Raw genomic sequence first — 7,010 nt, 5'->3', positions numbered from 1 at the left:
AGCTTGTGATCAAAGTGGAGACCTGATCCTGTTAGATTGAAATGTGCTGTTTTGTCCTCTCAGGAAGGACATGGTGCGGTGTGGTTTATCTTTATCAATGCTTTCCTCGGAAGGAGGGGACAAGCTTGCAGATACTAATCAGGGCTGAGGCCCTGCCACTCAATAATTACCCACTGTCTCATCATAATCCCGGAACTAAGCCCCTGCCCAATCCATCTGGGACCCTTTTCCATCTATTGCACAGCTCAAGAATACGTGTGTAAGCTATTACCTCTGGTCGTGCTATCTGTCCCCTGAGTATAGACGCATGGCAGTGACCAATTAGGTTGCCGTGTTCTCTCTCCCCCTTGGCTTCCAAACCATGCTGTACTTCTCAGTGCTGGTAATGAAGCACAGACCCACTGGGGTGCAAAAATCCACTCACCTATAAAAGCTGTCTCGTCATGGCCACTGATAAACAGCGCACGATGCTTCCTTTTGTGGGGTGCTTTGAAAAGAGAGGTGGCAAGATCAGAACTCTGTATCCTGAGGTTTCCTTAAGCCACTCTCAACCTACCAGTGCCTTCTGCTGGAAGCACATCACACGGTGAGGAACATATTTCTGACCCTAATCCAGAAATCAAACGGCCGGGAAGTGAGGAGGGCAAATGTGGGGATAATTGAATTCTGGATCCTTGAATGAAAACCCTGTGTTGTACAATGGTTGAAAGCATAGAGTCCCGAAGTCCGAGAGACTTGGGTTGAAACTCTGGCTCAGCTGCTCACCAGCTAGTCCCTTAACTTCTTTGAGACTCTTTTTTCCCTCTCGATAAAACAGCGCCTCACACGCAGGGTGGCTTTAGAAGTTAACCCAGACACTCCCTGTAAAGCACACAACCTTAAAATGAGAAAACCTCAACACGTGTTAGCTGATCCATTACATTTATAGCCAGAACCAAAAAGCCTAGCTCCGGGGCGCCTGGGTGGCTCAGTTGCTGGGCGTCTGCCTTCGGCTCAGGTCATGATCCCGGGGTCCTGGGATCAAGTCCCGCATCGGGCTCCCCGCTCAGCCGGAAACCTGCTTCTCCCTCTCCTGCTCCCCCTGCTTGTGTTCCTGCTCTCACTGTGTCTCTGTCAAATAAATAAATAAAATCTTAAAAACAAAAAACAAAACAAAAAAAACCCTAGCTCCCAATCAAATCGTGCCAACCGTTAGGTGCTAATTATTTTGTGTGTTCTATACGTTTCATCTTCCCACATGGCAACTGGGGAAGATGGCACATTCCTGAAGGTTAAAAGCCACTTTTTCTTTTGTATATCCCACTGGTGATAGTTCACAAATGCTTCCTGATTCTTGCACTTGAACTTAAGAACCCTTCATAAAATCCTTCATCAACAGTCTTGAAGACGAGAGGGACAAGGAGTCATTTGTCATTTTCTCCTAATACAGAAATAGAGACAACAGTGATGGTAAGCAAGTTGCTATTATGAGAGGTGGAAATCAGTGAGGGACAATCAAGTCATTCCTCACAGAAGGCTCAGCGGAGCCACTGCGTGATGCCTACTGCGTGCTCTCAGTCAGGGCAAAGCCCATCTGAAAGCGCAGGGACTGTTTTCAGTGTATATGCCGTCAGGACACAGGCCCAGCTCCTGATTAGCCAGGACCCCATTTCAAATCTTTTGCTGATACTGACAGTGTTTTAATTAGCTAAATCTACAGCTTGGTTCTTCTTGGCTTTCCCTGGCAGTCAGAGGGGAAAATGCGCTAACATGTGAATGTTTCACATTTGCACTTCCAAAACGCCCCTTCCCTAAGGTGTTCGGGGATATACCCTGAGGATGGACCACCCTTTGGAATTTATACCAGCAGCTCTGACAGCTGTTTTGTATTTATTGCCATGGTTGGCCATTTCAGTTTGGGACTCTTATTCATTATATAAGCAAATATTTGTTAAGGGATCAGGCACAGGATGAGGTATGTTTGTCAGGATTGTAATTAAGGTGGCGTGTGTACCAGAGTCAGAGGAAAACAGGATGGGTTGGATCCTCAACTCACTGTGGCTGTGTTACTTCGAAAGGCTTATCAACCTCTCTGGGCCACATCTGTCCCGTGTATGTATTATCCTTGTTCGACTGTCCCAGAGCATAGATGAGTAAGAGACAATTGGGATAAAACATTTTATGATGCTGATACATTAGCTTTTGGCAAATATCTTTGCCTGTAGCATATGCTAAATGCCCTTTTATTTTTCAGAGTGAATTATAATTTTAAGAAATTTTTTTTTTAAATTTATTTTGTGAGAGAGAGAATGAGAGACAGAGAGCATGAGAGGGAGGAGGGTCAGAGGGAGAAGCAGACTCCCTGCTGAGCAGGGAGCCCGATACGGGACTCGATCCCAGGACTCCAGGATCATGACCTGAGCCGAAGGCAGTCGCTTAACCAACTGAGCCACCCAGGCGCCCTAATTTTAAGAAATTTTTTAAAAATGTTTTTGTTCATGTGCTCTTATTTTGAATGCATTCATCCATATTTCAGCTCTTACAAAATGATAATAGATATTACCAATAAGTACTTTGCAGATGACATGATTATTTTTCTGAACGCTTACACGGTTTCACGGATTCACCCTGTACTTGCCCACACAGAAGACCAGTCTCGGAAGCGTGGCATTCACTTTTTAGCTTGCTAATTGAAATGTGTTGTTTTGTGCTGCAGGAAGGACATGCCCGTGTGCCCCCAACAGTACGTGCAAGCATTTCATTGCATATTCAAACGTGCGGTAGACACTTGCTGCTTATAAGTCAACTCCCTCATTTCATTTAATGCCTTACATCTTGGGATCTGTACAAATTCATTAGTTTAGACTCCTCTGGCTTCCAGGTAGGGTGTGTCTAAGTTGTTAGGTGGGTCAACTGAGGCTGTGAACTTACAAGTTTTGCCAGGGGTGGGGGCCAGCCCTCTTACCTAAGAGGAGCTCAGAGAATCACTGAACTATAGCCGGGCCCCCACATCAGACAACCCCAGCCTTTGCTCTCTGCAGCTGGCGACACTGCAGTCCGCTCTCCATCAAACATTCCATTGGCTTCTGTAACATGACCTTCCCTGGGCTTTCTCCCCCTGGTCCTCTGACTGTGGGCGTTCCTTAATCCTCTACTTGTTTCTTTCTAAATGGAAACTGTCTAGAACTTATCCTTGCGTCCCTCATATCATCCTATATAGAACTCGGAAACCTCCTCTGCAGTGCTGACCATTGACGCTGGCTCTAATTCTGGATTACCAGCATTTTCCAGGTGTCTGTACCTGGAAAAAGCCTCATCTCCTAAAATTCAACATGTTCTCAAATAAGCCCATTTATATCCCACCTCCCCCATCCCACCCCAACACACACTACAGTCTTTTACTTCCAGCGGTGGCTCTATGCAATCTGACACTTCCCTGTTCTCTAATTGCTTACTTTGTGTGTCTGTTTTGCCTCCTGACTAGGTTGCGAGATCTTGGAGGGAGGAGGTTCCAAGGAGCAGGAGGCCCCTGGAGAGCCCCTATTAATTGCCAAATGCAAAACGGTTGAAGTCACCAATTGAGAAAATCCGCATAAAATACACCTGAGCTTTTGGCCTGTATAAAATCAGCATGATGTTTTCTCTTGGGAGAGGTTCACAGCATATAATTTTGAGTTCCTGTTTTCCTCAGTGCTCAGGTTTCTCCAGGAAGCAATTTGGGGTGAGAGAAAGGTACAGGTCCAGTTGAACACATGGAAATGAAAATGCTCTAAGATATCTTCCATGAGAAAACTGTTTTCTCTTGACTGAATATTCTGGTGACATAGGTCAGCCTCAGAAACTTCCCGCAAGCAGGCAAGGTAAAAATACCTTGCTACAGGAATACGGCACGGGACAGTGGAATCAGAGGGACCTGGGTTCAAATCCAACAGTAGTTGCTTATGTCTATGTGTCCTTGAGAAAGTTACTTCACATCTCTGAGCCTCATTTTCCTCACTGTAAAAATGGAAATAAGATTATTTCATAGGATTAGTGTGAGGATTAGTAATGAATGATACATGTGAAGTACGTAATATAGTGTTTGGCATAGAACAGTTGCTTAGTGAACAATGACTGCCATTTATGATGAGAATGAGGACAGGTTTTGATGATGGTGGTGAGGATAATGTCCAGGACAAACCTACCGACGAGAGGTCCATTGATATGATATTTGGCGTACTACGGGCCTGCTCTATTCACCATGATCAGGGACCTAAGGATCTTCACTGTAAAAAGTAGCCTGTGTGTCCAGCCAATGAATTCTTTCCCTTTGGGATTCTGTGATCAGCTCTTGGGGCGTACTGCTTGCTCCCCACCCTGATACCATCCTACCCATTTTCCCAAGCATTGCCCTGCTCTGAAGAAACTCGCGCTTATCTGCCATACTCACATTGCCTATTCACATCCTGTCTTCTCCCCATCTCTCAGCAACAAAAGAGTGAGCATCAATCATGACACTCCCTTTTGGAAAGCTTCCAACCTAATGTAAAGACACTGTCATCTTCTATCCGTCTATCAATGCATTCATATAGTTAGTCCTCTGTTGATTGATCTAATCTATCTATACTGTGTGAATCCAACCCTTAAGCAGTGAGAAATCAACCACTTTGAAATAGTTGTCTTATTGAAGTGTTGCCTGGCTAAATGTTCTTTAGGGACAGACTTCGAAAGGCTTTTCTGACAGTGTCATAAGCTTCAGTCTATGTAAGTTGAAGTTATAACCTCTGAGCTTTAGGGGTAAAACATCCTATAGCCCTAACACACCATGAAATGACCATGGGATGAGAGCTGAGAGGTGTTTGATTTAATCATCGAGCTTTGTGGTTGAGGGATATTCTAAAATGGTTTATGAGGATTTTATCAGCCCACTTGAGTTAATGTTGAAATTTCTATTTGACAAGACCTGCCAATTTCCCATCTGTTGGATTTCAGTAATATACAGAATGCCCAAGATGAATATAATCCCTTTACTATCATAATCAATGTACAGTGCATATGGCGCGTTGGCCCACAGACAATGGCTGGGGGTTTGGGCAGATGATTATCTTCATATACTTCCCGGTTGCCTGATGCTTCCCTTTCTGGTTTCAGATTATGTTCCTCAACTTTGCTGTGATAGAGAATGTGCTTATTGGTGGAGATTTACTCAAGTCTGAGGCATTTGTTAGATTTTGATCCAAAAGCCTTTAGCTTTTTTTTCTCCCACACTGATAATGATTGAAAGCCTCTAGCCTCTCTTGGAAAGTGTGATGAGAAATATGAGTCCCACCAAAGTTGAGTTTCTTGATAACATCCCAGAGTTTGAGAAGGGAGCCTGCATAGGATTGAGACAGGAAATGTGTGGATTTGTCCCACCAGGAAACAGTGCAAACCTTGAAATTTATTAATGTAAGAATGCGTTCATTAATCTTAAAACACCTGTCTTTGCAGACAGGAGATGTCTACATGACATTTTCTCAGGTCAAAAATTCATTGGTTCATTGTCCTCTGAGGTAATTCACGGACTTAAATAAATTTCTTCATCATGAAATAGTAGGATAAGCATCCTAATGATTCAGACAAAATTAAAACCAAGCCCTTCCTCCCCAAATGGTCAATTGATGACAATGGGTTAGGAAAGAGCAGACTAGTGTGCTTTGCTAAGAAATATTTCTCCCCTGACAGATCATGTGGACAGCCTCCATCTGTGGCTTGAGCACAGAGAAAAAGGTGACAACATTACAGTCTAGATGATAAAAGCCCCAAGGTAGGAAATTATCTGGATGCCTAATGACTTTCCTATAACTGCTTCACCTTGCTCCTTGCACCAGGGACCCTGCCCTTTAGACCAATGTCTTGACTTTGCATTTGAGAAGCTCCATGGGGTGGGGATCTACTACAAATGAGGCTCACCTCACAAATTAACAAGCTCTGGGGGAAAAGCATTATTTTAATTGCTCCCAAATGTCATCAAAATCCAGAAATCTCTGTAAGAAGGGAAGTCACCTCTATGGTAGGAAAAGCAGAACTGAAGACAATTCTAGCCCTCAAAGGTCCCACCATCTGTTTAGCGGTACCTGGTATTCCTTTTGTGCTGGATCATGCCATTTATTTCACAGTAGAAACCCTGATTGTATGAGTTAGGGTAATGCTAACTGCTATAACAAGTAGACATCAAGTTTCTTTTTTTTCCCTTAAAATACTCCAGGCCCGTGCTGGTCAGAGATAGCACTGTTCAGGGACCCAGAGGTTCTGCCACCTTCAACACATGACGTCAAAGTCCCCTTGATCATTCTCCATCCCAGTCAGCCAGAATGGGGAAAAAGCATGGAAGTCACCCTGAACCATTCACAGCATCTAGAACTCTGTCACATGGTCACACATAACTGCAAGGGAATCTGGGAACTGTAGACTATCTGGGTAGTGAGAAAGAAGAGGAGGCATTCTTGGTGAACAGCTGGAAGTCTCTGCCCCACAGCTTGTGAGGCAGAGATCCTTGGGAAAATAAAACATTGCCTATTAATGTTAGTGACTGGCATGAGGTTTTGTTAGGAAGGGAAGTACAAAGAGACTGGAAATATGAGGAGGAAGGTGAAAGAACAATATCTCCGAGGGGACAATGCCATACCTAATGGTCCACCATGTTCTTTAAGACAAATTCCCAGCAGACTGATGTCGCCCTGAGTCGTTCGCATAGTCTAACAAGTTCCTGCTTATGGCCAATGATATGATGACTGACAGAGGAAGGGCCAAAACCTGTGACCAAGGAACAGATCTATGTGGCTAACACAAAAGGATGGAAACTGTCCTTAGCCATCGAGATCAAAAAGACTGCAAAATTGACTTCCTTATAGAGTTAGCTCTGAAAAGAAGGATGAATGTGATTGAGTTCAGTTTATGGAGCTCTACAAAACCAGTGTCAGAAACAGCATATAGAAAAATCCAGGTGTCTTCACTTCCTAGCATTCATCCCACAGGCGAAAGGAGCCATTGTCCTTAATCAAAGATGACGT

The sequence above is a fragment of the Mirounga leonina genome, unplaced genomic scaffold, assembly GCF_011800145.1.
Source record: "Mirounga leonina isolate KUSES-001 unplaced genomic scaffold, KU_Mleo_1.0 Mir_82, whole genome shotgun sequence".
NCBI lineage: Eukaryota > Metazoa > Chordata > Mammalia > Carnivora > Phocidae > Mirounga > Mirounga leonina.
The sequence above is the reverse complement of the archived record's forward strand: the minus strand, read 5'-3'. Positions refer to the sequence as shown.